We start from the raw sequence: 9,695 nt of genomic DNA on the forward strand, positions 1-9,695 counted from the left end.
GAATTTTGTGGTAACATTGAAACAGTCGGATACCTAACTATAAGAAAATAACACATTATTCTGATCTCACATTCTTCATCAAAAATAAAATACGTGCTTCGCACATACTAAAATGAAAAGTAAAACCATAAAAGTACTAGAAAACCATGGGATTTTTAAAAAATATTTCTGGCATTAGAATACCTTTTTAGGAATGATCCCCCCAAAAAACAAGCAACAACAAAACAACAAAAAACAGAACCCATAAAAGATTGGTAAATTTAGCTATCCATGCATAAATAAAAATCACCGTAAATTCTAAAATTAATACTAAATTAAATATTTTAATTCTAAAATTAATACTAAAACAGTGGTTGTTCTATGGAGTAACAACTGAATGACTAGGGGATAAAGATGAGAATTATATGCTTTCCAATAGAGATACTTTCATTCTTCCAATTAAATCATAAAATTTGCTATTTTTTGTCACTGTGCTATTTTGACTTTCTTCATATTGGTTATATGTATGACAGCAATATTTAAAAAATTTTCACATGATAGGATTATTTCAAGTTCAAGTTTCCTCTTTTAATCTATTCAATCACAAATCAGTTATAGGATCATATATAATGCATATATTTTTATATCACAAATACATTTTGTGTCATGTGTTCAAGTAAGGGACTTAAAAATATCCTTGTATACAGGATATTTATCTTCATTTACATCTTTTTTTTTCTCCTCTTTCTCAGTAAAGTTTTAAAAGAAACAGATAAGCTCTGTTGATCTACTGTATACCAGGAAGCATGAAGAATCTTCCCTCTAACAGGGAAGTGAGCAGTATGGTCTCTTGACTCAGATTAGTTTTTGTGCAGTCATTTGAGTTCTTCAGAAATATCCTGGTGGCTCTTCCATGCCCAAAGAGGGATGCATTTCTCCATTCCATTGGAAATTAAGTTATCCTTATGACTTTGACCAAGGAAATGTGAGAAAGTATGTGTTATTCTGGTCAGAAGCTTCAGGTATCCTGTTCCCTTTTTCCTGCCTCACTGATAGTGGACACATAGCAAGATGGCAACTTCATTAACTAGGTCTCTGAATGACAACCAAGAGTATGCCATGCCTGCTGACATGTAGTATGAGTCAGAAATAGACATTTAATATTTTAACCCACTGTGAATTGGAGGTAGTTTTCCCAGCATAACCTTGCCTATCCTAATGGATACAAGTTCAAATCTCAGCTCTTATGATAAGTAGCTCTGTGACCTAAATGCAAGTTGGTCTGAAGCGGAAGACACAAAGTAGAATTATTTTATTTCACTGCCCTCTTTTATTAGAAAAATGAAATTGAGGCTCAAGGCCATACAGCTACTTAGTGGATGAGCAAAGACTAAAAGCCAGGCCTGTTCCCTCCCAATCCAGTGCTTTAATACCCTATTAAAAGACATTTAGTGACCTTTGTAATGCCAAATAAGTGTCAGAATCTTTATTCTCAGCAAGATTGAGGCAAGATACTCTTCACTCATTTTTAGTGCTTCTGGAAGTTGACAATTAATCTAAAGCTACACAAGAACAGTGAGAACTGTCTATTTATCTCTGCATTTTATGATTCACTAACATTCAGGTTTTATGTTGAACAGTTATTAAGATGATTCTCAAATATATGTTTCCACTTGCTGTTGACAAAGTGAAATTTCAGTGTTGTCAGCTTGTGAAACTTCAAATCCTAGATGTCAGGCAATGCATCAAAACCTAATTCAGGGAGGAGTCAAGATGGCGGAGAAGTAGCAGGCTGAGACTACTTCAGGTAGCGGGAGATCAGCTAGATAGCTTATCTAAAGATTGCAAACACCTACAAATCCAATGGGAGAGCGAAGAGAAGAAGAACAGCAACTCTAGAAACAGAAAAATCAACCACGTTCTGAAAGGTAGGACTGGTGGAGAAGTGAATCCAAAGCGACAGGAAGATAGACTGTGGGGGGAGGGGCCGGCTCCCGGTGAGCGGCGGAGCAACAGAGCACAAAATCAGGACTTTTAAAAGTCTGGTCCACTGAGGGACATCGCTCCAGAGGCTTAACTGGGGTGAAGCCCATGCAGGGTCAGCGTGGCCTCAGGTCCCGCAGGGTCACAGAAGGATCGGGGGTGTCTGACTGTCGCAGAGCTTACAGGTATTAGAACGGGGAAGCCGGCTACAGAGACAGAGCCAAGGAGTGAGCTCACAGCTTGGGGTTACCTTGAACCGGTCGCAGGCTTGGTCAGCTCGGAGCGCGGCCGGAGGCCAGGGTGATGGGAGTGATTGGGCGCTGTTCTCTGATGGCGCACTGAGGAGTGGGGCCCCGGGCTCTCGGCTCCTCCAGGCCGGAGACCGGGAGGCCGCCTTCTTCATTCCCACCCTCCAGAACTCTACGGAAAGCGCTCAGGGAACAAAAGCTCCCAAAAGCAAACCCTAGCCAGATTACTCAGCCGGGCCCCAGGTAAGGGCAGTGCAACTCCGCCTGGGGCAAAGACACTTGAGAATCACTACAACAGGCCCCTCCCCCAGAAGATCAACAAGAAACCCAGCCAGGACCAAGTTCACCTACCAAGGAGTGCAGTTTCAATACCAAGGTGAGCAGCAGAATTCCAGAGGAGGAGAAAGCAAAGCACAGAACTCATGGCTTTCTCCCCATGATTCTTTAGCCTTGCAGTTAATTTAATTTTTTTTTCTTTTTCAATTTTTTTTCTTTTTTTGCTAAATTTTTTTAACTTTTACCCTCTCCTTTTTTAACATTTTTAAACTAGTTTATCTAATATATATATATATATATATATATATATATATATATATCTTTTTCCTTTTTATATTTTTTCTTTATTGGTTTTCTTTTTTTAATTGTTTCTTTTTTTTTTTTTCTTTCTGAACCTCTTTTTATCCCCTTTCTCCCCCCTCACGATTTGGGATCTCTTCTGATTTGGCTAAAGCATATTTTCCTGGGGTTGTTGCCACCCTTTTAGTATTTTACTTGCTCCTTCATATACTCTTATCTGGACAAAATGACAAGGCAGAAAAATTCACCACAAAAAAAGAACAAGAGGCAGTACCAAAGGCTAGGGACCTAGTCAATACAGACATTGGTAATATGTCAGATCCAGAGTTCAGAATGACGATTCTCAAGGTTCTAGCCGGGCTCGAAAAAGGCGTGGAAGATATTAGAGAAACCCTGTCAGGAGATATAAAAGCCCTTTCTGGAGAAATAAAAGAACTAAAATCTAACCAAGTTGAAATCAAAAAAGCTATTAATGAGGTGCAATCAAAAATGGAGGCTCTCACTGCTAGGATAAATGAGGCAGAAGAAAGAATTAGCAATATAGAAGACCAAAGGACAGAGAATAAAGAAGCTGAGCAAAAGAGGGACAAACAGCTACTGGATCACGAGGGGAGAATTCGAGAGATAAGTGACACCATAAGACGAAACAACATTAGAATAATTGGGATTCCAGAAGAAGAGGAAACAGAGAGGGGAGCAGAAGGTATATTGGAGAGAATTATTGCAGAGAATTTCCCCAATATGGCAAAGGGAACAAGCATCAAAATCCAGGAGGTTCAGAGAACCCCCCTCAAGATCAATAAGAATAGGTCCACACCCCGTCACCTAATAGTAAAATTTACAAGTCTTAGTGGCAAAGAGAAGATTCTGAAAGCAGCCCGGGAAAAGAAGTCTGTAACGTACAATGGTAAAAATATTAGATTGGCAGCAGACTTATCCACAGAGACCTGGCAGGCCAGAAAGAGCTGGCATGATATATTCAGAGTACTAAACGAGAAAAACTTGCAGCCAAGAATACTATATCCAGCTAGGCTATCATTGAAAATAGGAGAGATTAAAAGCTTCCAGGACAAACAAAAACTGAAAGAATTTGCAAACACCAAACCAGCTCTACAGGATATATTGAAAGGGGTCCTCTAAGCAAAGAGAGACCCTAAAAGTAGTAGATCAGAATGAAACAGAGACAATATACAATAACAGTCACCTTACAGGCAATACAATGGCACTAAATTCATATCTCTCAATACTTACCCTGAATGTTAATGAGCTAAATGCCCAAATCAAAAGACACAGGGTATCAGAATGGATAAAAAAACAAAACCCATCTATATGTTGCCTACAAGAAACTCATCTTAAACCCGAAGACACCTCCAGATTTAAAGTGAGGGGGTGGAAAAAAATTTACCATGCTAATGGACATCAGAAGAAAGCAGGAGTGGCAATCCTTATATCAGATCAATTAGATTTTAAGCCAAAGACTATATAATAAGAGATGAAGAAGGACGCTATATCATACTCAAAGGAACTATCCAACAAGAAGATCTAACAATTTTAAATATCTATGCCCCTAACGTGGGAGCAGCCAACTATATAAACCAATTAATAACAAAATCAAAGAAACATATCGACAATAATACAATAATAGTAGGGGACTTTAACACTCCCCTCATTGAAATGGACAGATCATCCAAGCAAAAGATCAACAAGGAAATAAAGGCCTTAAATGACACACTGGACCAGATGGACATCACATATATATTCAGGACATTTCATCCCAAAGCAACAGAATACACATTCTTCTCTAGTGCACATGGAACATTCTCCTGAATAGATCACATTCTTGGTCCTAAATCAGGTCTCAACCGTTATCAAAAGATTGGAATCATTCCCTGCATATTTTCAGACCACAATGCTCTGAAGCTAGAACTCAATCACAAGAGGAAATTTGGAAAGAACCCAAAATCATGGAGACTAAACAGCATCCTTCTAAAGAATGAATGGGTCAACCAGAATTGAAAAAATTCATGGAAACAAATGATAATGAAAACACAACGGTTCAAAATCTGTGGGACACAACAAAGGCAGTCCTGAGATGAAAATATATAGCGGTACAAGCCTTTCTCAAGAAACAAGAAAGGTCTCAGGTACACATCCTAACCCTACACCTAAAGGAGCTGGAGAAAGAACAAGAAAGAAACCCTAAACCCAGCAGGAGAAGAGAAATCATAAAGATCAGAGCAGAAATCAATGAAATAGAAACCAAAAAAACAATAGAACAAATCAACGAAACTAGGAGCTGGTTCTTTGAAAGAATTAATAAGATCGATAAACCCCTGGCCAGACTTATCAAAAAGAAAAGAGAGAGGACCCAAATAAATAAAATCATGAATGAAAGAGGAGAGATCACAACTAACACCAAAGAAACCAAAGAAACTACCCTATGATCCAGCAATTGCACTGCTGGGTATTTACCCTAAAGATACAAATGTAGTGATCCGAAGGGGCACGTGCACCCGAATGTTTATAGCAGCAATGTCTACAATAGCCAAACTATGGAAAGAACCTAGATGTCCATCAACAGACAAATGGATAAAGAAGATGTGGTATATATACACAATGGAATACTATGCAGCCATCAAAAGAAATGAAATCTTGCCATTTGCGATGACGTGGGTGGAACTAGAGGGTATCATGCTTAGTGAAATAAGTCAATTGGAGAAAGACAACTATCATATGATCTCCCTGATATGAAGGAGAGGAGATGCAACATGGGGGGTTAAGGGGGTAGGAGAAGAGTAAATGAAACAAGGTGGAATTGGGAGGGAGACAAACCATAAGTGACTCTTAATCTCACAAAACAAACTGAGGGTTGATGGAGGGAGGGGGGTTGGGAGGGGGGGTGGGATTATGGACATTGGGGAGGGTATGTGCTATGGTGAGTGCTGTGAAGTGTGTAAACCTGGCGATTCACAGACCTGTACCCCTGGGGATAAAAATATATTATATGTTTATAAAAAATAAAATTAAAACACACACACACACACACACACAAAGACCTAATTCAGGAAAGACAGATATTGCCTCTTGTATCAAAATGTGTTTAAAACCATTACATACACTACAATTTTCTCCAAAGAGTTCAAATCACTCCTATCTCTAAAATGACATCTAGGGGTTATTCTGTTTTATCCAAAACACATACAAACTCTTGTAAATTTTTGCTTATTTAAAATACTAAAAATTAGAAGAATTTAAATATGATACTTTGGTCATGATTTTAATTGTTGACTTGTACTTAATTGATGTGCTGTGGGCATTATATTTACTGTGTTATATTTTTGTCTGCTCCCACCTTAGGATAAGATTTGCTTAAATATAGGAGGTATTATAAATGAATGCTTATTTTCAGTTAACTACAAACAACATAGATATACTGCTTCCAAAAATATAATGTTGAAAAATAAGTGAAATGACAAGAGCTTACAAAAATTGAGATTATACTTTCTAAGTGATTCCAGGCTGAATATGGAGACAAGTTCACTTAGTAATTTAGTACTTGCATGGCTAATACTCCAAGCACTATTATTGGCACTGGAATGGAGCCAAGAACAAAATATCAACTCTGTTGTTATGAAGTTTATATAACAGTGGGATAAACAGGTCCTATAAAAGTAGATTATATTAACTAATAGTAAACACTAGGAAGAAAATTATAGAAGAGTATGGGGATAGAGAAGTGTTGTTGTTTGAATTGTCTCTTAGGAAATGGCATTGGGTAGGGATATACATAAACTGAGAGAATGAGCCATGCTATTATCTGGAGGAAGATTGTTTTAGGAAGTAGTGAATATGAAGATCCTAAGGAGGAAGAATATTTGAAACTTGCAAAGGGACGAATGAAGTTTCATGAGCAAAACCAAAAATGACAGGAAATGAGAGGAAGATGATAGCCAATGCCAGCTAAGGTAGGATCTAAGAGGCTGCAGTAAAGATTTAGGAATTTATTTTGAGTGTTAGAAACCTACTGCAGGTTATTCAAGATCTGAGTGATAGGGCATAATTTCCATTTTAAAAGATTTTTCTTTTGCTACTGTGGGGAAAACTGACTACTGATCGACCAGAGTAGAAGTTCTCTTGGAGAACCAGTTAATGAACCCAAGAAAGAGATGGAGATCGTTTGGGTTAGTTTGGAACAGGAAATTATTGGGATGTAGTTCTAACTGGATTCATAAGATGGAATGGAAGAAAAATTATGAGAAATATGGAGGAATCAAGGGTGGCATCAAGGTTTTTACCTGAGAATTTGGATACTTTATGGCAATAACTGATGTTACAGGGACCTTAAGAAGAACAAGTTTCACAATGGTAGATGAGAGAATCAAGGCTCAGTTTTGGATTTGCTAAGATGGAAATGCCCATTAGACATCCTAGAACAGTATGAAGATTCAGAAGTAAGGTTTGCTCTGAAGATACAAATTTGGGAGTCATCAGCATTAGAATGTGGTCATTGGGATGGATGAGATAAGAGTAAATGACACTACAGAATTTTAGGGTTGGGGAGATGAACAGGGTCCAGTAAAGGAGACTGAGAAGTAACAGCTATATGAGCAAGGAAAAAAATCAGGAGAATATGGTATGCCAAATTCCAGGTTTAAAAAAAAAAAAAAAAGATTTTTAAAGGAAGACGTAGTGATGGGCTCTACCAAATGATGCTGAGAGTTTAAGATGGTAAAGGAAGATCAGAAGTTTAGGAAGAAAGGAAGATTGAAAAGAGATGGGGTTAGAGAGGAGACTTGGGGCTGCCTTGGACAGATCTATAGCACACTTTTACGATAAGAGAGAGAGAGGTCATGATGATGTGATGAGGGAGAGGAGAGGAAATAATTGCATGAGAAAATCTCTGGAGGAGGTAGACACAGGACCCAGTATGTGAGACAAGATGGCCTGTATAGGACACAGTGAATCCATAGTGTCAGCATGGAGGCAGAGTACACATGGCTACAGATGCTAGTGGGGCAGAAGTTTCAGTGGCAGAAGCATAAAGAAGACCTCTTCCTCCTCCTATTATTTACTTAGTTTTTGGTGAAATTAGAAGAAAAATCATTAGCTTTGAGTAAACATTTTGACTTCCTCCTGAGACTTTTTATTAAAGTTGGAATCATGTCTTCTCTATCTTCTTTTTTTTTTAATGAAGAAGTTGAATGTTTTATTATTAAACGACTTATCTTCTTGCAAAGCTGTTGCTTCACTGTATAAAAATAGCACCAGCAAGTGCAGTATATTGCAAAATTAAGGTAGTATTGTTTTTATCTGGCACTGAACAACTAACCTTTCTCTACTGCCAGTTATTTCCAATGGAAAGATTATTTAAGTATTTTGACCCCGATCCACGGATAGATTGTAAGGAAGTTAAACAATATTCCCTAAGGCTTAAGGTAACAATGTCATCCTTCAATTACATGGTTTTTATAACTAGTTTTTAACCACAGATAATTTCAGGATTCTGCGTATCATAACTGGAGCATAAAAATCATACGGTGTTGCAAAACAGAGGCATACTGTGTTTTTCTGCAGTCATTATAAAGTTAAGGGGTATTTTCTTCCATTAGCATTGTTGCAAGTAGTTTCTTTTTCTACTGTTATTGCTAATAGTTGCTATTTTAAAATCCTCTGTGTACCACTAATTTAAGACAACTATGCTAGATTAAGTTGTTTCATACTAGTTTATTTAGGGGTTCCATTTTCACTCCTCAATAGATTTTATGTATTTCTCATATGCTTCTTCACTCATTAATTCATCCAGTTCTGAAGGATTACTGAGTGCTATCTTGATCAGCCAACCGTCTTCATAACAAGATTTGTTGATAAGTCCTGGATTTTCTGCAAGAGCTTCATTAATTTCAGTTACTTCTCCTGACAGAGGAGAATAGAGTTCACTAGCAGCTTTCACACTTTCCAAAGCACCAAACTCCTCTTGTTTGTTCAGTTTTGTCCCGACCTCAGGCAGACTACAGTAAACAACATCTCCCAAAGCTTCCTGTGCAAAATTGCTGATTCCCACTGTTCCAATACCATTTTCTGTTGTTATCCATTCATGCTTGTCTGTGAATTTAGGCACGGAGAGCAGAGCCTAGCCTGTGCGCAGTGTCCGGACGGTACCCGCCCTCAGTCCCCAGGGCCGCAGCAGGCAGGGTGCAGTGGGCGCGGACGTGACGCGCAAGCTGCAGGCCGTAGCCAGCACGCTCCGCACGGCTCGCTGCGCCATGTTCACAGACGCGCGGCGGTCGTAGTCTGCCTTCTCTATCTTCTTATCGCACATCTGACCAAGTGTCTGGCACACATTAAATACTTCATGAATGACTATAAAACCAAATAATGTCTAAAATTACTTCAGTCTTCATCTTTACTTGATATGTAATTTCAACATACTTAAATTAGGTTTATTTCATTGGAGTAGAGTTAAGGGTAGAGTTTATGGAAGGTTGATGTTGAATATCTGACTCAAAGCCAGGACCTCTGCTGACATTTATTTTACTTTAGAAGTAGAGGAGAATTGATTGTCTCAGGGTAGTTACAGATTCTAGATAAGCAAAACATTCAGAGAAATATGCCCAAATAGCCAGTATTTATCTGTTTTACACTAAGACAAATGTTTAAGTGACTGAGAAAATTGTCAGTGATGGTCCTAACTCATAAAAATATATGAACAATTTTCCAGGTGAAAGATGATGGAGTCTGAAAATTTCAGCCATTTTGAAAAGAATCTCAAAAAAGAGTGAGTAATCATTGTATACATTTTTCTATGTTGACTTTTTTGAGTTCTCTAACAAAGATTTCTTAATCCACACTTGACATTTTGGTCTGGATAATCCTTTATTGTGGGGAAGATTCGAGAAACCTGTTCTTGGC

The 9,695-nt window shown here is 38.1% G+C and overlaps 1 pseudogene; it reads right to left on the bottom strand.

The window, feature by feature from the left end:
* Nucleotides 1-8,495: 8,495 nt before the first annotated feature.
* Nucleotides 8,496-9,060, bottom strand: LOC125095813 (glycine cleavage system H protein, mitochondrial-like; annotated as a pseudogene).
* Between the last annotated feature and the right edge of the window lie 635 nt (nt 9,061-9,695).

The sequence above is a fragment of the Lutra lutra genome, chromosome 3 (assembly GCF_902655055.1).
Source record: "Lutra lutra chromosome 3, mLutLut1.2, whole genome shotgun sequence".
Classification (NCBI taxonomy): domain Eukaryota; kingdom Metazoa; phylum Chordata; class Mammalia; order Carnivora; family Mustelidae; genus Lutra; species Lutra lutra.